Genomic DNA, 26,711 nt, shown 5'->3' with positions numbered 1-26,711 from the left:
CTGTGTTGTAAATGAGGATGCAGATCGCCCACCTCACGGAGATCACTCTTTGCCTAAAACGTGGGCGTTCGCCACATTAGTCGTTTTTCAGATGGCACCGACTTGGGCATGGCCAGGCCACCAGCCAAAATAAGCGTTTCTGCTAATCGCTGCTCAACCACCTCATCATATGGTACAAACACACATCTCTCAAATGCACCACCTAAAACACCATATGACTTTATCGGATGTTACATATCCAAATTCATGTGGGGGAATATTAGGCATGCGGGAGTAAATTTGGCTTCCATGCATGACTGCATGCATGTCATGGAACCATTTCATGTATGTCGGTTAGCTGAGATTACCATTATCCTCTGCCCTACTGCCTCCCTTGCTTCTTTTCAGTAATCTCGATCAGTGTTGCTTTAATTTCAAGACAATAGCATGCTTGTGACTTTACCTTGACTCTTTAACACAAGCTCATTTCTTGCTACATCAACGAAAGCTTCGGAATTTCTTTTCTTATCCTGAATGTAAAGGCATTGTGGAAGTCGCAGAAAGAAAGAATGGTCATCACAAGGAGCATTATACTGCGCATTGTTTTTTTCTTTCAGGTAATATAAAAGCTGTTTGTGGAGTTTTGAGGGGAGCTCAGAAAATCGTTACATCGAGATGGCTACCTGTGTTCGGCACCTAATATCTCCGTAGTTCCAATTATAATGTTGTTGTTTTTTTTACTCTAGAAGGATCTCGTTGTAGATCTCATCATACTTTGAAGTAACATTGCGCTTTATTACAGAAACAAGCTGATGTGCTTGAAAGAGTTGATACGTGCGAACTCCCAATGATGGCTCTCATATTGCCGAAAATGCAAACTGGTCTTTGTGCATCAATGCAGAGATACCGCAAGTGCACCTTTGTAGGCATAATGTAAAGAACATGAAGCGTCCATTGTGAACAAAAAGCGCTTGCTCAAATTGCCCTTTCACACTCGCCAGTAAGTGCCTTACATTTACATTCTCCTCATTTCAGGCAAATGGGCTGTGTCAGGCGAAGTTCCTCCTGCAATATGGCCTGCGCCTGCTCCAGCGTGCCTGGTGCACGCCATTGTAGTAGGTGCGTAAGGATTTCATCAGCACTATGTACACGAATGCTTAGTTCTTCGAACAATTTTACGTTCCAATTGACTTGGCCATATTGATATGTAGGCAATTGTCTTTGTATCACCCTTCCATACCATGTACAACGCACAGAGTTCTCATACGGAGCAGCTGTGTGTAAAAATTTTCAGTGATAGATATAATATAAATATTATATTATATAAAAATGGGCCATGATTTCAAGCCCATTTTTTTCGATGACGCACTCGGCAGAAAAAACGTGATTTGGTTTACCATCCGGCTTCAAGATCCATTAGTGGGGGGGTCTCTGCTGAAGATTGGCTTGATATCCTTGAACTGCTCACAAATACGTTTATTACATTTTCATTTCGTTTTTCATTTCAGGCTAACCTGCTGCCAAGCAAGATTCCGCTTTTGTGGCCCCCTGAAGCACGAACGCGCCAGGCGCGAGCTGCAGACTTAGGAATGAATAAAGTGTCATGAACGCTTATTTGGCAGCATTGTGTTTGTTGCCTGAAACAACGCTAGTGGTGAACCACGGCATCGGTGTCACCGCATGCCTTTCGTTTTGAGTGCGACAGCTTTAAGCTGGCGTTTACTCGGAACAATACCCTCAGCAACGTGCAAATAGCAAATGCATGAAATTGTAGTCATTTTGACGGGATGTGTGGTGACTAACGTGTTCTCACTGAAAATTGTGATTTCCTAATAGCTCAGGCAGCGCCAAACACCTCCTTTGCTCTGTTGAAATAGATAACCGGTCGGTCCTGGAATTCCGTCGTGACGTCATTGTTTCAGGTCACGCACGGTTTATTTCGTCTGGGGAATGTCGAGACACTGTGATGCCTTCGGAAATCTAGCTCAATGGTATGTCTAATCAAAGATTATAATGTAAACAGGACTAGTGTGCTCTCTGAGGACCTGAAACACGTCGCTTTGAAACTAGGTCACTGTTTCCGCATTATAGCATGACATAATATCACTGCACGTAATCACGTGGTAGTTTTTCAAATTTCTCGCACTCTTTGCAGCCCAGAAAAATTAAAGCCACAGCAGCTATCATCATGGAAAAAAATATTCTGATATTACTTAATAGGCTCTACAACTTTTACATGAATATACCGCGTTTGAGACAATACTTTGAACCGTTGTTAAATAATTATTAATAATTACCTAAGCTCATTGTAAAAAATACTTTCAGTTGCTCAAGGGGACACTGAACAATGCTAAGTTGGTTTCATTCTCGTAACTCAAGCGTAAATTCCTAATAGTTTCGCCCGAGTTAGCGGAAACACCTTCTACACGAAGCCGTAATGATGCGTTAATAATGCAAAAAGCCACATATGAAGACCAGATGTGCGCGTTAAGACTGCGCGCGCCTAAAGCAGAATCGGAAGTGGGGCATTACTGAACAAAAAAATCTGGGCCGATCTCGGAGATAGTGCCGCGTTAAAGTGTGGTTTGACCCTGAAGGTAACGAAGCCTAAGGAAAAAAAAACACACGGCTGCACAAATGTGCCCAAGAATACCTTCTTTCTTCAACGTCAACCTCTGTTGAATCACCTTTTTTTTTCTATGCTGCAAGTTTTCTTATTCAGTGCCCCCACAAAAAGAACCAAGTAGAAAGTACTGTCATACGCTCAACTTCATTAGGTGTTTCTTAGCAGGCTCTAAACATTTCATACGTGATTTGGGTGCTCAAACAAGTATTTAACATTTTGCATGACAAACCTAACTATCGAGTCTACTTGTCTAAGGCCTTCACTTTTTTACAGGGTTCTGTTCTTACTCGCTGAAGCATCGAACTGCGCCAAGACTGCTATGCAAAAGTAGGGCAACAAGCGGTGGTTCACTATAACCACATATACAGTCACTGACCGAATTTCCGGACAAGGAAGGTACCACAAGAGTTGCCGAATAATTGAGCAGTCCTAAAAAACGAATTGTGACAGTAAAATCCATTGTGTTTATGTACCAGCACAGCGGATAATTCGTCTAGACTTGCTCACTGTTGTGCTCCATTAAAATAAAACCAACTCAATTTTAGGCGAAAGCCTTAAATCTTTTTCAAGGTCGCTGTGAGGTGGATAAAAAAAATCTGGTTTCGGCATCCTGCACCGGCGTTAGCATCCTGTGAGCGAAACAAAAAAACAAATTATGGGGTTTTACGTGCCAAAACCACGACTTGATTATGAAGCACGCCGTAGTGGGGGCGCCGGAATAACTTGTATCACCTGGTGTTCTTCTTTAACGTGCACCTAAATCTGTGTGGACGGGTGTTCTCGCATTTCGCCTCAATCGAAATGCGGCCGCCGTGGCCGGGATACGATTCGCGACCTCGTGCTTAACAAACTACGGATGAGGGGTGGGTGGAGAGGGGCCGTGGTTGAACGCGGTTGAAACCAAGTTTGTCGAACGATAGCTCGGTTTTGCCTGCTTCGGAAAAGGGCGGGACCATTGGTTTGCAGAGGTTTAACTTTTGTAGTAGCAACTACCCCATCTACAATTGCACAAGACAACACAAAGACGCTGCTCGGCGTTGTCGGCGCTCTCGGCGCGAATGCGCAGTGAAGGATGGATGGATGGATGCTAGGAGTGTTCCCTTTGGAACGGGGCAGTGGGTTGCGCTATCAAGCTCGTTGTTATATTGCCTAATGTACTATACCTGTCATCAAAAACGAATAATTTCCATCCCCAAACTTTCTGAACCGCTATTGAGAACTTTGTTTTTGTACGTTCTTTGTCGTTTCCCTACTTTTTTTCCACTAATCTCCCAGTCGCCTCTTGCCAATCTCTTTTGCGGACATTTTTACTTTCCCCCTGCTCTCGCTGAACCCAAGGGCTTCAAGGAGGCCAGAGGTACCTAAATCAACCGCTGTGCAGATATCTTCACATTCTAATAGAACATGATCCATCGTTTCGCTAACTTTACCGCAGCAAGCACATGCTTCTTTTTTATTGTATCTCACTTTATAAGTGCGCCTTCTGAGGCATCCTGATCTCACTTAGAAAATCGATATCAGCGAGATCCAAGCACTTACTTGGGTGCAGCCAGCGCCTCTGGCGGTGGGGGCACGAAAGACCAACCTTGAGCCGCTGCTCGTTTTCACTCCACAACGCATTAGGCAGGATAAGTTCCAGTTTGACCTTGGCTGAGCTTGAACGTCAGATTTACGGAACCAGGCGTTTTCTGGGTTTGTACTTAGGAGTACTAGAGCTATCACCCTAAATGTGAGCGAGCTCGCCTCACCCTTGCCTCGCGCTCGTGCCACTGCTCGCACGTTCATCGTCTGCGTCCACAGCTGTATAGTGAACTGAATTCTTCACTCTACACCGCTGTCTCCGTCTACACATTGACGAACAGTCGGCTGTCCTTCCAGACCCTTTTCGGAAATAAAGTTTCACCACCACCACCGCTGGCTCCGACGCCGGTCATCAGGCCAGCGTTCCTATACTGGCTGTTGCGCTTAACGCGGGACGTTGAGGAAAAGGGGAAAAGCGGCGCTGGGTAGGAGGAGGGAAATGTTAGCGGCGCCGCCCGTAAAGCGTTCTGGAAACTGCGGCAGCACGCTCGCAGCGCGTTCACGCACCTTGTATAAGTCGCCTCGTGTGCTCGGAGCTTCATTCCACATCGCTATGGGTCCAACTAGGCTTTCACCTTCACATTCATTGAAAGTTCTAAGCATCTCCCGTAATTTTTCAGTGAATCATTTTATATATAGTCCCCTGGACATTGCGATTTGTCGCTCAAGTAAGGTCCGCTTCAGGTATTTCAACCCAAAAAGCGAAGTTACGTTATATGCTCCATGCGCTTCATTTATTTTTCTAACTACAGAAAAAAAAAAAGAACACATGGTATATCCGCTGCATAAACGCGAAGCTGGCTTTTCTGCAACTGAAATATATATTTTGAGCGCACCGGCTAGGTGCGCTCAAATTATGTGGCCATCGACAAGGAAGGCAGGCATGACAGGCTTCCAGACGTCGGAGCGTCCGTGGGACACTCGGCCACACTGGGTTCATAAACGTTCCACGGATTGTGGCAACATGCTAATGCTTTCATCCTTTGGATCGAGGATCCCATATACCCTACCACGAGATCCCTTATTATACGGACGCTTGTGCTATCAGAGCGTTTTCTGGATCGCCTCTACTGTCAGCGCTGAAAATGCCGCGCAGGCGCACAGTGCATGAAAGGCAAAACTATATTCATCGTACGCACCGTGAAATCCTAGGTCTCGTGTGTCGCAGGCACTACGTCTCGTGTACTGCACCACTGAACAGCATAAACGAAAAAAAAATCGGAATGTATACTTCAGTATCAGACATTTACAGCTTTTACCATATGCAACCCTTACACGACCCTTCGAGTGCACCATATGTCGCAAACAAGTCATACTTAAGCTATTTTATCGATGGCCAAGAGCGCGGGTGCTTTCGTATTCTCTCATCGCTGAGTCCGATGTGCGTCGTGGCTCGCCTTGAAATGCCCTCACTCTAAAGCACATTCAGCTTAGAATGTGCTGCGCGAAACCCTGTTTGGAAATTTACTAGCTTTATAGCGCACACATGAACATGGGGGTTCACGATAGTCGCTGGCTGATTGCCAGTAGTCTCAAACTGCACTTCCCGCATGTGGCCATCAGACCAGCTTGTGCGCGTGATCTCATGCTTTCTTACAGGATAGGTGATGATGATAATACCATCATCGGCAGAACAATTAGCGCCATCTAGTAGCGGAATGCGAAAAATGGCTAGCACGAGGGTATGCGTGTGACACTCAGCGAAACATTTTTTTCTCAATTTTAGCACTCCAAAGGGGGTGGGCAGTAGCGGGCCTTTGACGAATGTGGGCCTTACGCGAGAAAACACGGTATTCAGCTACGTAATCGCATTTCAAACAACGAAGCTGTTAGCCTCTAGTTGGTCGGGATTTTTCGCGTCCGCGTGCGCGACTTTTGCTCACACAAAATGTGGGCCGATCCCAAAGACAGTGCAAAGAAAGAAGTGCACAGTGTACTGCATTCTCCAAGAGGCATCGCAAGACATCAACAGGTGACATCATCAGTTGATAATGACGTCATCGCGTGACGTCATGTTCTACGGTACTTTGCCGTTACCACGCAACGTAACGTTTGACGTGGTGTCATGACGCAACCTTTGTTGTGATCACCTCAACACGCGACGTTTGAGGGGATGAAGTAATCACGTTCTGTCACCATGTGAAACGTGAAATCACCACTTTGTCACGTGGGTTCTAGAAACATCGGATGATAATGCCTGGACATTCACTTTCGCAGGGCCACGACGGCGAGGCTTTTTTGTTTTGTTTTTGCTTTTTTTACAGCGTAAGCTGTTATGCGCTCATTCCAATAGTCGTTTCGGTTCGCGATGGTGTCGACCGCCGCCGCCGCCGCCGCTGCCGATATCCGGTGCACGTAATCGCTATCGCTGGCAATGCGAAAAAAGTACCCGGTTCCCACCGGATCGAACCCGGGCCCGCTGTGCGGGCAGCGCTTGCTATCAGGCAGCGGAAAAATGCCCTATAAACGTGCGCTAGCGCGCAATCAACGCGACCCCGAGGCTCCGCCTGTATGATGGCGCCATCTAGTTAAGGCGCCTGCAAACGCAACGTGCCCGACATGTAAGTTGAATATAGCAGTTGCATGCTGTATATAACAGGACCTGGTTAACTCAAGCAGGCTAGGTAACTATTCGCCACCAGCATGTTTTGAAGATTCCAATAAACCACCGTTATCAACACCAACAACAACGTACCGTGCCACGGGTCAAGGGATGTGATATGTGCGCCAGATGTTCTGGATACCTCTTCGGTACACGTTATGGCGTCTCCTCTGAAGGTACGAAGCGCTGCTGAAGAATGGAATCGTAGAGCTACGTGCACGGGTGCAGCCAGGCATCATCGGGCTCAGCAGACTGCTGTGCAGAGAGCATTACAAGCCGCAGCTCACCGTCAACGCCGGGCGGACAGCTCAGATCGTTCTCGTCAAAACGAGGCAAAGAGACTTTTCCACGAAGACCCTGTTGTGCGTGGGGCCGAAATTGGAGTTACTCTTGAGCCGCTCTACCAGCTTAGCCTGTGACTGTGCTGCGTGTGCCGTGCAGGCCTGTGACTTTTTTTATTTTCTTTTTTTTTAGGGTACGTGTGCCCCTTTTATATTTATAGTTTCACTTAGGTTACGTAAATGCTCAGTATGTGCGACAGACGCTACTGAGATATTTCATATTTACAAAAATTAGAAGTAGTGAAGGTTTTGATAGTTTTGTGGCTTTACGCGTACATGTGAAATGTCAGGTCACCTACGGGGCTACATTATGGTTTGTCCTTTTCCTAAAACGTGCATCCACAACACAATACGAGCAGGCGCAAAGCTAGGGCTGTGGCTATGCTCCAGAGGATAAAAGCCTCGCCTCACACGGTCACTGTCGTTGACGCGGCCCAGTACGGACACACATCGGACTTCGTCGTAGCGGTAGTTAACCACGACGGACACGTCACTTGTGCGGCCTCCATCAGAGACACCACCCCGGACTAGGGCCGCGCAGGCTGCGATCGCTCTTGCACTTCTCGACGATGAGAGAGCTGAAATATTCACCGACTTGAGGGCGGCGGTCCGGGCATTTCCCTCTGGTACCATCGCCGAGGAAGCAAATCGAATTCTCAAAGGCAAAGTCATCCAGCCACATACAATCACGTGGTTCCCGGCACATCTCAAGCCCCAACTCGACTCCCTCCCCAACCTCAATGACATCGCACACGTCCAAGCGCGCGAACTAACCCTCCGCGCTGACGCTACTGCGAGTCGAGGCTCCACCGATTCTAGGCTCGTCGAGTTCCTTGACACTCTCTACACATTTAACGAGGTTATCAAACACCTTGGTAGCAGACTATACCCTCCCCCACATGGCACACTAGCCAGACCTCAAGCTGTCACACTACGCATGCTTCAGACGGGATCATATTCCAACCTGAATTTATTTCACTGCATCAATCGAGACTGCTTTAACCCAGACTGCCCTAGCGGCGGACAACGTAGTGCTTTAGACCAAATTATCTGGGGATGCCCCTCGTTACAGAGGGGCCCGCATCGATGCACTGCAAAAGAGTGGACCTCTGCTTTGCGGAGCTCCCACCAGTCAAGGCAATTTGGGCTGTCCAGAGAGCCCGTCCCGACGTGGGTGTGGACCGCGGCTTCGTCGCCTCCCTGAGAGGGGGCAACGGAGCTTCTCACGACCTTCAATAAAGTTATTTTTCTGTCTGTTAAGCATTATTCGTCGCAACGACCGGTCAGAAAAATAAATACTGTTGACTTAACTATTAGTCACCTGCAATAGTGACTGTACCTAATTTTTGTGTAACTTTCTGACGTTAGGTACACCCACTAATAAAAGTATCTCGTATGTTTCTTTTCTTTCATTCACCGTATCCTATAATTATATTACTCTCCGTCACTCAGTTTTTCTATCCATCTAGCAATACTCAGCTTACTTTCCACGCCCGGCTTCTTCTATTCAGTATTGTGAGCACCAAGTGGTCAGTGATTTAATAAACAAATGGTTGATTTGTGGAATGGCTCTCTGGCCTAATACAAGTAATGGGGAAAGGGGAAAGTGTGCCGGGAGCGAAAGGCCCTGTGCTAGGAACAGGGTCTGCAACCGGCGTAAAAGCGCCGGTTCCTTGGCAAAAGCCAGGAGGGACTTGATGGCGACGCGGTTATCCTCTGAACTGCCCACCGGTTCGATCCACTCCTCAAAGACCGGTATGTCATCCTGGCGAATGTGTTTTCGCCGCACCACTTCGTGTGCCGGACTTTTCCCCATCAAGCGTTTGGCGCTGAGTCGTACCGGTTGTTTCCATTCGGGGCAGGTGCGGTGCCAGTTAGGGGTGCCATGTGCATCGCCGTCAGCGTAAATATATTGCGAAGTTGTCTCTGCTCGACGTCGTGCGTACGTTTGTCACTGCTCTAGTACGCCCGGCCTGATGACAAAGCCAGACTGCAGCCGGAAAAGTAACACTTGTCCGGCGCGAGGTAAACCGACTGTTCGAAGGTACAGCGTCTCGTTGGTTCTTCTGCCGTTGCTCCTTAAGGAACGGCTAGACACGATAGGGGCCATCAGACGGCGGTGATGCACATGGTTGCCTTCTCGTTTCTGCGTGTACCAGTATAACCTGGTACCGAGAAACGACCACTTTCTTGGCTGCAGTTGCATCGTTAGCTGCCGCCTTGCACAACTGCTTTATCCTATGTACGGTCGAATGAAAGAACTAACGGGTCTTACAAACCTGATATGGGTCTTGTGAGTCCTTGTATATATTATCGTGCTTCCGCCGCTCGAAGCGCAGTGTGCGCTGTTAAGAGCCCATGCAATGTCTCGCAGCTCAAATTCCGTATGATGCGGGTGGGCGTCGATACTTTCGATTCTTGCTTCAAGGATCTCTGTATTATCATTGTAGTATGCGCAGTATTAGCAATAAATACTACATATAATAGACTACTATATGCAGTATACTACTATATATATAGGCGCAAGTTGGAATCAGCTACACTCTAAGCCAAGAGAGACTAACGGGGGTATAGGGGTTAGTCCTTTGAGGGACTAACTGCGTTGCCACAACCATTACTCCCTTTAGGGACCAACGGCAAGGGGATGAACTGTTAGTCCCCTAGCAGTTACTCCCTTGGAGATTAACTTTTGGTCCCTCCAGTTACTCCCTGGAGGATGAAATGTTAGTCTCCCCAGTTGCTCCCCAGAGATTAAATGTTAGTCCCACCAGCTGCTCCCCGAGGGCTAAATGTTGGTCCTTGCAGTTACTCTCCGAGGACCAACTGCTCATCCTTCCAGATACTCCCCAGGGGATGAACTGTTTAGTACTCCATATTGGTGTTACTCCTTATAGGGTTAATTTTTTGTCTCGAACATGCTTTTCAGAGGCCCAAGACATGAGCAGAGCTGCTTGGGCTGGGATTTTTTTTTATCTCGAACATGTTTTTCAGACACAGAACAAGAGCTGCTTGGGTGCTTGTAACATAAAATATGGAGAAAATATAAACAATAGAACACTTTATTTTTTTTTACAGTAGCAACGTGTGTGACACGCGCACAAGTGTAGTTGGCCACACACCACTGTTAACACCGACCATGTGGCATATGGTCAAATGTTCTTTCTGCCTTTGGCGCAAAAACAATGTCGAATATCCAGTAAAGGGCAATCTGCATGGCAAGGCCAGAGACAAGGTCATCTTCGTCAATCTTGATCGATTCGAGCTGTACATGGAGGGCTCTTGCTTGCAGCAGGCTAGATCCCTCGTATTTCACCGTAGGCATATGATGTGACGCATCCGGGTGCTGCAAAAATAAATGATAGGGTTGTAAGTGTCAAAGCCAACACATGATTATGAGGCACGCTGTAGATGAGTGGTCCATGCAACAGGTCTATTATCAGCATGCAAGTTACATATAATCTTACGTAAGGGGAAATAAAAGCCTCCATCCTCTCCTTCACAAGGCTTGACAGTCAAGCGCACAATCTGAAGCTGTGGGCTTCAGGTTAGAAATGAAAAGTTTTCACAAATTAGGCAAGAACACCCTACACCACGATTGCAAAACCTCATATATGAACACAGGCATTGAAAGACAATTTACATTGCAATTACAGTGGATCCTCGATTTGCTTTGAGGGGCTTTGAGGGGACCACACAAAACCGCTCTATAATTGGGGCATCGTATAATTAAAAAAAGTTGTCGCAGTTTCACCTGAAAGGCGAAGCATCAATTGCGATAGCAAATTTGTAGAGAGCTACCCTTACAAAAATGAGTTTAGACTGTCTGTAGAATGTCTATAGACTTCTTCTAGACAACTTTGCCTTTCTATAGATTTGTTCTTTTGTTGATAAATAATCTATAGACTGTCTATAGACAAAAGTTGATAGGATTTTTATTTCTTTTTGTCTACTCACATTCTATAGACAGTCTATAGAAAGAAGTCAATAAGGTGTTTGTTTCTTCTTGTCTACTTGCTCTCTATAGACTATCTATAGAAAAAAGTCGATACAGACTCTATTTATTCTTGTTCATTCATTGTCTATAGACTGTCTATAGACAAAAGTTAATAAGATATTTATTTCTTTTTGTCTACTCCCATTCTATAGTCGGTCTACAGAAAAAAGTCGATAAGATGTCTGTTTATTTTTGTCTACTTCCTCTCTATAGACTATCTATAGCAAAAAGTCGATACAGTTTCTATTTATTCTTGCCCATTCATTGTCTATAGACTGTCTATAGACAAAAGTTAATAACATTTTTATTTCTTTTTGTCTACTCCCATTCCATAGTCGGTCTACAGAAAAAAGTCAATAAGATGTTTGCTTATTTTTGTCTACTTCCTCTCTATACACAACCTATAGAAAAAATTCGATACGGTCTCTATTTATTCTTGTCCATTCATTGTCTATAGACTGTCTATATACAAAAGTTAATAAGATTTTTATTTCTTTTTGTCTACTGCCATTATATAGTCGGTCTACAGAAAGAAGTCGATAAGTTCTTTGTTTCTTATTGTGATCTTCCACTCTATAGACTACGTATAGACCAAAGTCGATACCGTGTCTATTTATTGTTGTTCATTCTGTGTCTAAGGACTGTCTATAGGCGACAGTCGATAAGGTGTTGATTATTTTGTATACGCCCGGTTTATAGATTTTCTATAGGCGAAAGTTGATAAGGTGTCTACTTCTTTAATCTATTCCCCGTCTATAAAGTTAGTCTTGACAAAAGTCGTTAAATTGTATTTTTTGTCTATATTAGCGGTCTATACGCCATTTATATGCAAAATTTTTTCTGTTTGCTATTTCTTTAGCCGATTGCCAGTTTATAGAATGTCTACAGAGAAAAGCAATAAAGGTCACCATGGCATCTCTGTCATTGAATTACGCAGTCCTTAATTGTTATTTTACCAGATGATTAGGTGTTTAAGAGTGTACGTGCTAGCTCGCCGAGTTTCATCCAGTATTGCACTGGTTGTTAACATGTAACCTCTGGGCCCGGCACCTATAGTTAGTCGGGAATGCATCCCCAACGATAATTTTTCCTTGCGAACCACACGGAGGCGGCATATATACTTCTATGTGATTGAAATTATTTTTAATGGCTTCCTATATCCCCCCCCACCCCCGGTGAAGGCTATAGGGTGGGATATCACCAAAGATCATGTTAACTCGAGCGAACAGACCGTATACCGATTGCGGTATGCTGTGAGATGAACTAAAGGACAGCCGATATTGTAAAAGTGCTGTTGCTTCAGGTTTACTTGCCGTCTATAGACAAGAGTCGTTAAACTCGGCCCAACCCGTGTACGCTGTAACCAAGCGGAGTTACAGGCGGATAATACGGAGCTACGTTTGATATAAGCCACTGGGATTGAATATACTGCTGACATTTCTTTAAAGCCTTCTTGTAGAGTTTATTATAGACATGGTGTATATACTTCCGCATTTGTTCACCACATTATATGACCTCCGTAGTCGCTCTCGGCAATCCCAAGACAGTCTTTACAGTTGTTTTTCATAGCATTACTTTTGCGGCAGTAAAATAAAGAAAGCAAAATGCCGATCCAATCATGTAAATAGAGGTTATGAATGCCAGTTTTAGCGAGAAGCGGATTACAAACAGGCATCATGCTAACAGCACAGAGACTTGTAATGTGTACAGCTGACAACGCAGAATTTGCTAGTGTGCGATGAACCGATGTCGTGTATGTGGTGTGCGCCTTATGTGTCGTCTGATTCTCAGATACTCTTTAGGTTCTCCCCATATCTAGGCTGCATCACTAACATCGGGTGGTTTTTCGCAGACTGATATCCCGCGCTATAAATTCATTAAAGCTTCTCGTTCACTTACAATGTGCGCTGATACTCTGAGCCCACCCAGTCCTTTCCAGGCGCTATATGCCTGTGCGGCCGAGTATATGCGTACGTCATTAGTGTATTGATTGCTTTGACATATCACCGGAACAGACTGCACTAACATGTGCGCAGCTAGGTATCCCATTTGGCGGTACGTTGAAAGCTATGCTAGAAATGCACTACATTACTCATCGTCGCTGGCCATAATGCTAGCGCCTGACGTGCGTGCTAACGGTTTTTACAAACACTGCGTTCATCCAAGTGTGCACTCCTGCTCCATGCGATAGCCCACAGCGTTTGTAATACAGCGCGCCAAGGCATTTCCTTCTTCCATGGAAAGAACTGAAAAATGGAAGGTTAAAGCAACCGGTTTCGCGCGCATGGAACGCAGAGAGAGAGAGAGCGACAATAAAAAAAAAGAAAAGAAACGGGCAAAGGCGCTCAGATTTCTCGGAGCACGTACGCCGTCGCCGGCCGCAGCGCCTGCGCATGCGCAGCGGCAGCAACGGCGGCACGCCATCTCTCCGCGTCGATTTGAATTCTCAACGGCTGCGCCAGGCAAGTCAACGCTTGTTGCTGCTGGTGAGCTGCCTGCACCTTGGTGTCTGTGTATTCGTCTCGACTTTGTGGCATCACACGTCAACTACACTGAACGGTAAGTTTTAGCGAAGATGTTTTCCGTCACTAGCTCATGACTAGGTGAGCGTATTTCGTAGCGCGAACCGGCTGCATGTAATGTAGGCGACTCGGGCGTAGTGTCGGTTTGTCGTTTGGTTTGTAAACGCGCTCGGGTTCTCGATTCTACTATAGGGAATGTTTAACGGCAAGCGATCGCTCGCGCTTGTTCATTTCACCGTCATTGTCAATGTCCGTGAAAAAGGAAATACACCATGTTTAACGTGGATACTGAGCAGAAATAAGCGCGGATTGTGTGTGTTAAGCGGCGTACTGTGGGCAGGTCTCGTTTTGTGGCGCTCGATCGGCGGCCATAAACGCTGCGCTGCCTGTCTAATAAAACTCATCTAAAGCGCTTTATGCATATACCTCGAAATTGTGCTAGAGTGACGAATTGTCTAAAAGAGACGTACTATCGGAATGGAAAGAAACGCGAACAGCGGAGCGCGTGGCCGAAGCATAACTGAAGGCATAGTGCGCGCCGTCCAGTCATCACCATGGACATGCGCGCATGTCCGGTTTGATTGCTCTGTGCGATGCTGCATCCCCTATACTGCGATATTTTTGTTTCTGTTAGTACAGTTTGCGCGCTCATCATTACTGCGACGTCACCTTTTGTCGTTTTCAAATAAAAGAGAAGTAAAATAGAAAGAAAATATCGCAATATAGGGGGTGCATCATCGCACAGCGCAATCAAACCGGACATACGCGCCTGTGAATGGTGATGACTGGACGGCGCGCACTATACATTCAGTTATGCTTCGGCCACGCGCTCCGCTGTTCGCGTTTCTTTCCATCGCGATAGTACAGTTGAATGCTAGCGTACTCAGATGAAAGGCCGTGTTTGCGGGTCATGCATCAGCAAGCCGCGTGTGCTGCCGTTTTCGTAAGTCAAAAGTCGGAGTATTTATGGGGCTCCTGGCAACCAGTATAAATATATATAACCGCAAAAGCTTTCAGAGCACGAAACTCGCGATAAGCTCAGTCAATCGCAGCTTCGCAACTTAACCGAAAGAATTGGAGAACAATAAATTAGTGGCTCGGGGAAGCACGCTTTACACGTTTGAAACTGAAGCCATTGGGTTTGAGGAGAGTTTGAAGATTTTCTGTGCTGTGCTCGTGTTGCCATGAATTACGAACTTCGCCAAGCCCTTGTCAGCTTTATTAAACAAGTGATTCAACTCAGCTGAATCTAATAGTGCATTTCAAGTGACTGACGTGTCATTCTTTATAATTACAATTATGCAAGCATTAAACCACAATATTTTTTATTGCCCCTAAACAGCGGGTGTCATAGACTGCCAGGGAATTTTCATGAAAACAGCCAGGGAAAGCTTGGAAAAACATCAGGGAAATTGAAAATGACAACATAGGTATGCTGTCTTGTTATTTCCATACAATGTTTCCAGAGAATCGCTGTCTTAAACATATTTTTGAAGCATTTCAACTCCCCCAAAAAATTACAAATTGGTATCATTTTCTGAAAAAGAAATGAAAGTGAAGCATGCTGACATGGGACATTTCTTACTCAATCTTTTTGCATTGCCTAAGTGTCCTGAACCTCGAAACTCTAGAAAAATATACTTATGTTATAGAGCGCCTTCAATTATTTACTGTGATAGCATTCATTGTAATGACAGTTCAATTTTGTTTCCCAGGAGGTACATATGTGTCGTGCCACAACACAGAAAGTGCTCACGGGGTATTTCTGGTGCTCATGTGGTATACCTAACTTGCAACCGTGTCAGCATGCCCAAAAGATATGATTATCTATAGGAAACTAAGTGACCATATCAACACAATCAATCCATCTGCCTTCTATTGAAGTTATGGCCAATGATGTATCAGTTAAGAGTATAAGAAAGACATTTAAATGTGTATTAAGGAAAATAAATGACAATCTTTGTCATGATACGTTCAATACTCCAGTCACTCATCTGAGCATACTATTCCGCACGGATATATTTAATTACCAGCCAAAAATGTAAACAGTCCAACTGTGTAGCCTAGTTTCAGCAATTAATATAGAGATCATTTGGGTTAATTAAGTACATTATTGTGTCATATGGGCTTGTCATAAAATGTAACATACTGTTGCTGGCGCCAGCAGCAATTGTAACAGTTTAATTGTTCATCATACGGTAGAGTGAAACATTATGCGATGGTACTGTTTTGTATTGACAAGCAGCCATTAGGCATAGTTAAACCGTAATAAGGATTGACTTAAGTGGTTTGAGCGAATATATTAAGCTGCTTATGAACGTACAAAGAATACACATTTGTTATTTTTGCCTCACATTGTTGTATCTACATATTTGCAGCATGCACCTGCAGCACCTTCGGAACGGCTGACACGAAGGTCAAGGCCAGCCAGGCAACCGTGCTTGCCAAGGGGAAGCAGCTTTAAATATGTAAATATTCTCTTTTGATGATAGCATAAGACATGCATTTTAATAAATTAATGTATTATATCGTTCAATAAAACAGTTAATTCAATATCGGTGCACTTGTTTTCTTTTTTGCACTACATGAGTCTGCACTAGTGGAATTGCTTGAAATATTTCTTTCTGCTACATATGAGAGTACAGCTGGTTCAGGATCATTATTAATCTATTAACATGAATGCATAAATGCAGATGGGAAGCAACAGGTGCACATGCATAATATACGTTCAAAATTTTGTTGCCGCCATATGTAAACAAAAATTTTAACTACCTTGTAGATAGATTTCATTCAAGCGAATGCATTGCATGCGACTAAACTTTCTTCAATGTGCAATTACACAAATGCTCATGCAGCTTTACATAATGATTCACGGCTGCATACATTTTAGATTTTTGACTGCTTCCATCTGCATGCATGCTTTTCTATGTACAGTTCCCTATGTATGTTCCCATATGCATACTGGATACAATAAATTTTTATAGACATTTCCAATAATCTGCTTATTAGCAAACCCCAGCAGCGAGTGTTTATGGAATAACATTGCCTGCCGAAACATAGTTAGAAAAATGTGGTGTATTATCTAGTATATATGGTGTCCCAGTAATTTTAGCCAAGCTGGTCAATGAAAATGAAAGGTTAAAAACAACACGGTGCAAGATATATGATCATAAAAAGACCTGAAGGTCAGACCTCTGAATTCAAGGCCGAATGCACGCCATAGGTCTTAAAATCGGATCTTATTGCACCGCCTTTTCTTAATATTACTTTTCATTGAAGAGCTTCAGTAAATTTAAGTTAGCTGGGACACCCTGTAAAATTGTAAGGCTGAAGTCTATGGATTAGCTATAGACTGATCTACAGGAACTCTCTGTAGGTAGACTACCACATTCTACAAAAAGTGTAAGGCCATAAGTTCATAGACTGTCTATAGACTGGTCTATAGTAATAGTCTATAGATAGTCTATAGACGTTTGTAGATATTTTATAGACACTGTATACAAAGTAGAACTAAATGAGCCTATAGACTTTTGTCTATAGACATTCTGCAGACATTTGTTTACAAAAGTGAATTTTCATTGATCTATAGACCGTCTATAGTCAGTCTATAGACTCAGACATTTTGTAGACTGGTCTAGAAAAAGTGTATGGCCATAAGTCCATAGACTGTCTATAGACTGGTCTATAGGAATAGTCTATAGATAGTCTATAGACATCTGTCTATAGACATTTTATAGACTTATTTCTACAAAAGCAGAACTATATAAGCCTATAGACTTGTCTATAGACATTCTACAGACATTTGTCTACAAAAGTGAAAATTCATTGATCTATAGACAGTCTATAGTCAGTCTATAGACTCAGACATTTTGTAGACTAGTCTACAATTAGTGTATGGCCATAAGTCCATAGACTGTCTGTAGACTAGTCTAAAGAAATGTCTACAAAAAGTCTGTTGACTTCATAGACAGATGTCTATACACTTTATATAGACTTTCTACAAAAATTTTTGTAAGGGTTGACACTGGCGTATCGCACGAAACCCATGGCGAACACACGGCATTTCACGAGTCCCAGAGGTTGTGCGATGGTTAATGCACACGATAAGAAGCACATTTTGCCTAGGCACTTCTAATGTAAAATTCAACTACCACCTCACTGCAACGAGAAACTGGCGCACAGCCAACGTGGTCCATGCACTACAGCAACTTGGATTGGATTGGATTAATTGGCAACAAAACATTGCAGCAGCGCCACACTGCGGTTAACGAAAAGGAACCTGCCTCCCTGATTCGCATGGCTTCAGGAGCATAGCCTTCGAGATTCGCATTTGTCACTCAAGAGAAGTCGTATCTGAAGCATGAGCCAATCCACGCGCCGCCCGTTCGGCTCTGTCTGCTTGAAATGACGGACGGTCTACGGGCTAATATGACACTTATCGAACAGATATCCGCGGTCACCGCCCATATACACGTTAATTATGGCGTCAAGTATATGTTTTCGAGAATATGTGCCCTTATCTTGAATTGATGAGACGATATTTCCTCTTAGCGTCAGGAATAAAGGGAACAAAACGTGGCGATGGCTGGCGTGATACAGCAGCTGAAGCTTCGGGTGAAGTGCAACAGGCGTACTGCTTGCACGCAAGCGCAAACAAACAGATACGGCCATGCCAGGTACACAACTGACTACTCAGTAAACTGACAATCGTAAATTATTCACTTGTGTGCCCAAGCAAGCATTTACGGAATCCTTACTGCCGTACGAATCCCGCCAATATATCAACACAATAATCATCCGCAGTTTTGAAAAGAAAGGCTCTTTTAAGAGTGACCGCAGGTACTGCATTTGGAAAGGTTTGTGTATAGTTTGCATAAATTCGTAAAGGAAATGTTTCTTAAGAAGCCGAATTCTGAAAAAAAGGTAAGCGTCGAGAAAACAAATAATTGGCCTTACGACATGTCAGAAAGTCTAGGTATTGTATAGTTCCAGCTGGTGCTACTATAATACGTGGAGTAGTGGTAGCGTCTCTGCCTCACAAGCAGAAGTCCCGGTTCGAGTACCAGTCAGTGTACAACTACCTTTTTTTTTGAAGCAGGAAAACGTTATATACAATTTCACTGGGGCAGGCTAAGATATTTTACCTTAGCTACTGCTAATTATATATGCACGCGTAATAGCAAATATTATTCTGTCTCCTCGCTTTCTCTTAAACTGCAGGAAGCAATTATCAGTATGACACTTAGTTTATTCGTACTAATATTGTATTAACGATATTGCATGTTATGCTTCTTTATTGCAGTGTTAAATGAGCAAATGAATGAAACAATACAATTGTTATATTTTTCTTTACACAAAAGTAAAGACAGAGCCTACCAACTTTCCTTAAACTTTCTTCAAACGAACTTGCTTCAAGCGAAAACAAGAACGGAGCCTATCAACTTTCTTTAATGGTGCTTTAAAGAAGTTTTCTTCTAACGAAAATAAAAACAGAGCCTACTAACTTTTTTTAAGCTTTCTTTGAACAAACTTCGTACAAACAAAAGTTAAAACACAGCCTACCAACTTTTTGAAAACTTTCTTTCAACCGAAGTAAAAACAGAGCCTACCAACTTTCTTTGAAAAACTGCCTACAAACAAAAGTTAAAACAGAGCCTAACAATTTTCTTTAAACTTTCTTTAAACAAACTTTCTTCAAACCGAAGTAAAGACAGATCCTACCAACTTTCTTGTAAGATGTGTTATAGAAAGTAAAAGTACATAGAGTGTTACTAGTTGATAGAAAGTTGGTAAGAGTTCTAAAGAAAGTAAGCAAGTATTTTTGTATGGGCGGAAGGACCGTTCGTGCAGTCGATGCCGCCAGACCTGACACGAAGGAGCGTTTGCCGAGTACGCCTCAAAAGGTAAGTCCAGCACTTGGCGCATTTTTTGGTTCATGTTGTGTGCCTTGTTATGCGGAGTGCAAGATTAGTACAGCGACAAAAATGATAAAAGTGCTTTCATAATGTTTGTTGTTAAGGCTGTAGTACATATTTAGCGAAAAGCTTCATGAAGATTACCCTCAAACAAGTATAGGATGTTGCGAAGAACTTCATGTATTGTTTCTTTGCTTTTGATAGTGAAGTATACGAGCGCCGAGTATCGTTTAGTCTGAACGCGGTCAAAAATTGAAGCTGCGAATGTCACCGCTTCTGTACGTAATTTCTCAGCAAGAAATCGTATACTAGTGGAATCTCGATGATACAATCACGGCTAATATGAATTTCTGGATGATACGAATTTTCTATGGTCCCGGCTGAGCCCCATTACTTTGCAACGTGCTAGAGAACGGTTGTTACGAATCGATTATCGACCCGCGTCGGTTGATACGAATAAACGCAGCCCCACCGACGGCCGCAAAAAAGAACAGCGCGCAGTCACGCGCTTTCTCCGTTCTTTTGGTGCGGAGGCGCGGAGGCCGCGACTGGGCGCGAAGAGTTTGACGCTGCCGCGGTGGCGCTTTTTTTGGCTTTTCTTGCTTTTGCGCGCGGCCGCCGCAGCGAGCAAAGGTTTCTGCGGTCTATCGCTTCAACGGAAACTGAGCGGCGTAAGCACAGCGCATACAAAGGTCAGAGCCGTGTGGAGATCGCTTTCAAGACACGGTGCGCGCGACAATCCCGACACCCGGCACAGGCGCTAAGTACAAGAACGCATTTGTTGGCAGACTAGAAGCCGCCCCCTCCCTCCTCCCTCCCCCCCCCCCCTGCGTTGCCTTCCAGCTTTGCTCCTTTCGGTGGGAGATTGCGTCGCCACCCTTACAAATATGTCTATTAACATTCTGTAGAACGCCTACCAACTTTCTATTTACTCTACTGACACCCTATTTAATTTTAGATTCTAGTAACAAATGTTCATACACGTTAAAAGACCTCCTTCTTACTTTTGTATAAAGAATATTTTAAATACACCGTTAACAGACTTCCTTCTTACTTTTGTATAAAGAATATTTTAAATACACCATTAACAGACTTCCTTCTAACTTTTGTCTAAAGAACATTTGTTCATACACCGTTAACAGACTTCCCTCTTACTTTTGTATAAGAATATTTTAAATACACCGTTAACAGACTTCCTTCTAACTTTTGTCTAAAGAACATTTGTTCATACACCGTTAAAAGACGTGTTACGTTTGTGTAAAGAATGTTTTGCCATACTGTCAAAAGAGTTTTTTTCTGGACATATATCTAAGTAGGTCACAGCTCGTACTATCTTTCAAAGCTTTAGAATGGGTTAATAATTAAAACACTGTTTCACATATACATAGTTAGACATCATGACTACATATATATAGCGTACGTCCCCATGTTTATACAACATTTAGAGGGTCGTCGAACCACGGACACCTAAGCACGATTGAACCAACGAATTTCTAATATATATCACTAATATATCAACTTTATTCAGTTCTTATAGTGATCGTTTTAGATTAATATATTCTCACCTTTCTTAAGAGCATCCACTAATGTATGCATATTCAACACTTTGATATGCATAACAACAATTCTGTCAAATTACCCTGGTTATAAGCATGCCCTTTGATCGACCTTTCTAGACAAATCGGCTCACGATCACCAGCAGCAGCAGCCGAATTCCGCGGCAATTTTCACATTTGTAGAGCAAAGTAAACGCAGCCCCAATTTATGCTGAAACTTAATGAGCGTTCTATTTTCCCCTTTCAATTATTGTTTGCCATTTTTTTTTTTTAGTTTTTTTTTTTTTTTTTTTTTTTTTTGTTGTTTTTTGTTTTTTTTTTTTCCCGTTTCCTCCCATTTTACAGCTAAATGAGCTATAGTCTGCGAAGTGCACGCACCTGTTTATTGTCGCTTAAAAGTTTGTAGGTGACCGGTGCATTAGCAGTTAGTTCTATGCTTTGCTAATTAAAGCTGCTTTATTTTTGACTGCAAATGTGCCAATAGCAGTGAACAACTCTGAAGTGTATGTCGAGTGCTATGTTCCATACACAGGAAATAATCGTGGAACAATGGCAGTTTTAAAACAACTGTGCAAGCTGTGAAAGACTAGCAATTATGAATATGGTCAGGTATACCTCTAAATAAATTCTGCATGCAGTCAGATTTACCCACAGTAGTCCACTGAGCTCAACAATTTTGTGGAGACAAACTCCAAGAGGCATGAATTAGATAAATATTTATTTTTCAACAATAGGGAAAGTATTAAGTATCAAGGTAAAGAAGACATAAGCAGCCAATTATATACTGAGACATTCAAAACACATCAGGCTGCTGCCAACATGTATAAATGCACACAAATAATAACAGTGAATGCGAATTCACAGAAAAGAATATAAAGCTTGTTCACAACAACATTGCAGTGTACAATAGAACATAAGGAACCATATTTATAGTTTACAACTGAAAGTAGTTTTTTTTTTATTTCTATAGTGCAAATCGTAATGCAGTATTTGGCTGCATAATAGTTTACTTTGTTGCAATGTCAGAGTGTTTTGCACCTTTCACTAAGTTACAAAAAAGGAGCAGACAGGCAGGAGCACTGAAAATCCACTCTGCCTCAGCTAATAATTTATTTCATATATGGAGAACGTATAGTAAGGACCTGCATAATACAATGAAGGATAGCAGCATAACACAGAATGCACATTGTAATATCAATGTAAGAGAACAAAAGAAAATCTAGAAAAAGAAGGAAATGGAGCAATACATCTAAATTACACACATCACAAATAATACAAATATAAAATTTTTTCCTTCTCGACCTATCCATAGCACTACACAATAGGTGAAAGCACCCACTGTAGCCTTTCCGTATTTCCTGCTGGTCCCTTCTTGAATTTCATTCCCAAAAGTAATATGTTTCCAACTTGAACACACGTCTTTTCTAGCTTGTAACCTTTCAGCAAGGACTTAACAAAAAAACTTCAAGTCCTCCTTCTGCCATTGCATACTTTGCGGACAAACCTGCCCAGACTCTGCACAATACACAATTTCTCAATGATTTGCAAATGCGCAATCTTGTCCCATTCACAAACGCACAAGCTTGCCATTCATAGACTCAAAGGGGCAGGCTGAGAAGCTCCAAAGTGGTCCCCATTCCTGACATTGTCCACCATGTAATGAGGATGTGGAATATATGTCATACTCCCCTTTCTATAAATTTCTTCATACTCTCTCAGGACTCTATTGAAGTTTTTACCTTTGCAATTTTGTCCATTGGAACAGTAGACTGCAAACAAAAATGCATAATTCCAACCAACTGGTCTAGTTCCTGTAACAATTACTTGGAAGGCAGCCTTTCAATACAAGTTGAGAAAAAAAGTAACCAATCTCTCCACTCAGATGCCTTCCAGAATTTCATTTCTGTTAGCGATCGTGGCAAGCAATTCATCTCCCAACTGGAGTTAGTTGCTTCAGCCTTTCATCATTTGGGAAGGTGACGCCGGAGGCTACAGCCACTGTGCCTTTTGTTGTTGAACCACATAATGTTGTAGTCCTCACAAAGCCATTGCACACCGCATGCTGTAGTCAACAAATGAGGTGGTAAAGCTAAAAAATGCCATAAAAGAAAGAATACTTGGACCTTTAGTGCCTCGGCTAGGTCCCCACTTCTTCTGTCCCTCTGAGCATAAAGCAAAAGCTTTCATCTGTTCTTAATTTCGGTGGCGCTCTTGCATTGCAAAAACTCTGCGTGCCCTCTACCCTTTGTCACAACTTCTCCAGTGTGCTCACACCAGCACAGCCATAAGCACCATTAAATTGGGTCATGTTCATGAGCATGCAGCGTGCAACTGTGTGCACACTGTATGGTCCGGGGTAGACACGGCATGTCCTACTCAAAGAACATCCTTCATCAAACCAAGAAATTCCTTCTGAAGAAAGTCGATTCTTGTTTGCGTGAATGGCCTCAAAAAGGTATCCATTCTTGGTTTCGTTGCACCAAACCACAACCCACACAACAGCTTGTTCACTCTCTCTTTGTACGGAAGTTCATTACTTGTAGAAGAACAGGCCACACACTGTGTCCTGAAGACTCAAACAGCGGGACACCGTCAGTGTTCCAGGTTACTGATAAGTCATCTCCTGTCATAGGTAATTTGTTATAGAGGCACTCTGAGTAATGTCATTGACATCATACTGAACCCCAGTGCGGCAACGAGATATCTTTCCACTTACAGCAACTCTTTAACCTGCCTGTCAATGTCAACAGTTAGAAAAAAAGAACTTTTCCTTAAAAGGTCTTCAACCTTGTGAATGAGCGAGCACTTCGAGCACTGTACCTCAGCTGTTGCACATAGAAGAGCAGTGATCTATTCTAAGCACTCGGAGCAATATGCATGAGTCACACGCTCACACTCATACAAGAGGAGAAGTTCTTAAAAACAAGAACTTATTTTTTTTTGGAAAGAGTGCCTTCAGGCATATGGGCATCAATCAATTGAAGGAGGCTTTCTGTAGGTTCTTTGGAAGAATGATCCGCAGGCAGCTGTGTGCCATCACCATGACCAGACTTTGACCTCTTGACAGCTTCGCATCTTGGTACAAGGGCTTCTTCCTGAAAAAATTAGTACAATGATAGAATATCTGGTTACATGTAGACTGAGTATATGGCATTTGCCCAGTGCAGGCCACAAGAATCTTAGTAGTACCAAGAAAACATGCTAATCAGTGTATGAAGGCAGAAGTCTAAGGTGAAGTGGCTTTCCTATTCTGAAGTTCCTATCTTTACTAGCATGTTATACAAAACCTAAAGATTATTGAACAAATGCACTGCCCTCTAATGACAAATTATTTTAAGAGGAATGTCGCTCTGATGTCTAATTTTTCAAGAATGCATTACACAGACGTGTTTCATGCATATTAGGCAACCAATGAACTATTTCAATCAAGTTGTTTGAAGAAAGGTCACGCCACTGAGAGCCGTCAGCTTTAAGCCCTGATAAATGTTACAATTTAACAAAACCCAAAATATAAAGCAGCAATGTCCTTTTTTTCACCAGAGGAACCATCACGAGTGTCCTTTGGTGCGGACAAGTTGACTCATCATGCACTTTCCAGTTTTTGCATATGTGTATACGTTCAGTTTCTTGCAATCTTGACAAATAAATAGTACACAATCACTTTTGCTATTTTCTTTTCTATATGACCAGTAAAATTAATAGCTATACCTCATATCATAGATTGTCGAAAAATTTGTTCAAGTATCCCTTCCTAAAAAAATCTGCACTTTATTATAATTTCTTTCCGAAATTTCTCGCAGCACAGTTAAGAGGTTAATATTACTGCACCAGCTGTAAGTGCGGGCTCATGAAATACACAACAAAATGAAAGCACATCTTATTTATCACCTTCTACTTCACAGTGGTGTTTTTTTCAAACAGGACAGCATTATACTTTCGCAGAGCATGTGTTCTTCTAAATGAGAACTGCAGCAGACAATCTCCGCACTGAATGTTGAATGTGTGTACTAGCAGATTTCGCAGTTTCTCACCATGCGGCCAATGCTCGCGCAGCATTATTAAAGAATTTAGAAGCTTTACACGTGTATTCCGCGAGGCAATAACACGAACTTGATGCATGCATAAGTAATGCTGATCTTTGTAATTTTGACCTGTGGAATATGTTGAATATGTAATACGAAATGGAAGCGGCGGCATACAAAAGAATTGCTGTGTGTCTTGGTGTTGTGAAAAGACAAAGAACACTGCCTAGTGATGGGTAGATTTCTTCAGCACTTACTGAGCATGCAAACAATGAAAAAAATTACTACCTTTGATTTTCATGCCAAAACTACGATCTAATTATAAGGTTGCCGACGTGGGCACTCCGGAATAATTTTGACGACCTGGAGCTCCGTAACAAGCACCCAACGCACAGTGCACGGGAGAGAGAAGAGCTCAAGCGCCCTGTTGACGCATGGCTCAGTATGTTGGCACAGATCTACAAACATTTATTGGCAGCGGCGTATTCATGGCACAGAGGAATCTGAAAAGGTTCTGATGTTGAGCGTAGCACCATGGTAGCTTATTGGCTATGGCATTGCGCTGCTACTCTCGAGATCGCGGGTTCGATTGCGGCCGCGGCGGCCGCACCGACCGCGCCACCAAACAGAGAGAAAAAAAAGAATGCGTTTTTTTCCTCTCTGTTTGGTGCGGGTCGTTGAGCCCGGCCATTCACGGTTATTATCCGGCATTCCTAAATAACGCATCACTGTTTTGATGATCCAAATTTAATCTCAATATCAGTGAGGGAGCAGTCTACGCATCACTGTTTTGATGATCCAAATATATCTCACTATCAGGGAGAGAGCAGTCTACGTGACTGGAGCAGTACCTTTTTTTATTTGGTGTGTTGCTACGCTTCTGCCGCGGCGCCGGGCTGAACCGACCGCGCCACCAGAGAGGAAAACAAAAAGCAAAGCGTGATACCAAGAAAAAAAATGAAACTTCTAGCCAAGGCGGGATTCGAACTAGCGTACGCCTGGTCTCAAGGCGACGTGATAACCCTAGTCTATACTTTTTTTCTTTATTTCAGCTTGGCTACAAGCCTGAACAGGAGTTTGTCAGATCACACTCGTTTTAAGTCTAAAGCATCCCACATTGAGATCACATCTTCATGACAGTCAGTCGTTTTGTACACATCACGTACTTTCACAACCATTTCAACAAAATAATCATGCACAGATCGGCCTTTAACATCACAGTGTCTATATGCCAACAGAGAACGCCAGACTGCATGTAGCCCGAGTAAGAAGATAACGTCCATCTGTTCACAATCGCGTTCAGGCGGCAGAAAACGAATGCCATGTGGATTTAGGGGTAGGTCTATCTTTAAAGTTCTCTGTAATATATCCCAAAGAATATAGCATTATTACATCACTAAAACATGTTCAATAGTTTCAGATTTGTTGCACAGAAAGCATCTGCTACCCCAAGGCACATAAATGCCCTTTTCTTCTAACCACGTTTTTAACCGGCAAGGTTCCCGTGTGAAGCTTGAAGAAAAATCTTCACACGGAACCTTGCCGGTTAAAACGTTGTTAGAAGAAAAGGTCA

At 43.1% G+C, this 26,711-nt stretch overlaps 1 long non-coding RNA gene across 1 annotated transcript; it reads left to right on the top strand.

The window, feature by feature from the left end:
• The first annotated feature begins 13,522 nt into the window (after positions 1-13,522).
• On the top strand, positions 13,523-16,855 carry LOC125946813 (uncharacterized). The gene is made up of 3 exons (XR_007467899.1): positions 13,523-13,682; positions 14,988-15,075; positions 16,024-16,855. It is a non-coding gene; the product is annotated as an uncharacterized LOC125946813 (long non-coding RNA).
• Positions 16,856-26,711: the final 9,856 nt, after the last annotated feature.

Source organism: Dermacentor silvarum, chromosome 7 (assembly GCF_013339745.2).
Source record: "Dermacentor silvarum isolate Dsil-2018 chromosome 7, BIME_Dsil_1.4, whole genome shotgun sequence".
Taxonomy (NCBI): Eukaryota; Metazoa; Arthropoda; class Arachnida; order Ixodida; family Ixodidae; genus Dermacentor; species Dermacentor silvarum.
The sequence above is the reverse complement of the archived record's forward strand: the minus strand, read 5'-3'. Positions and strand labels throughout refer to the sequence as shown.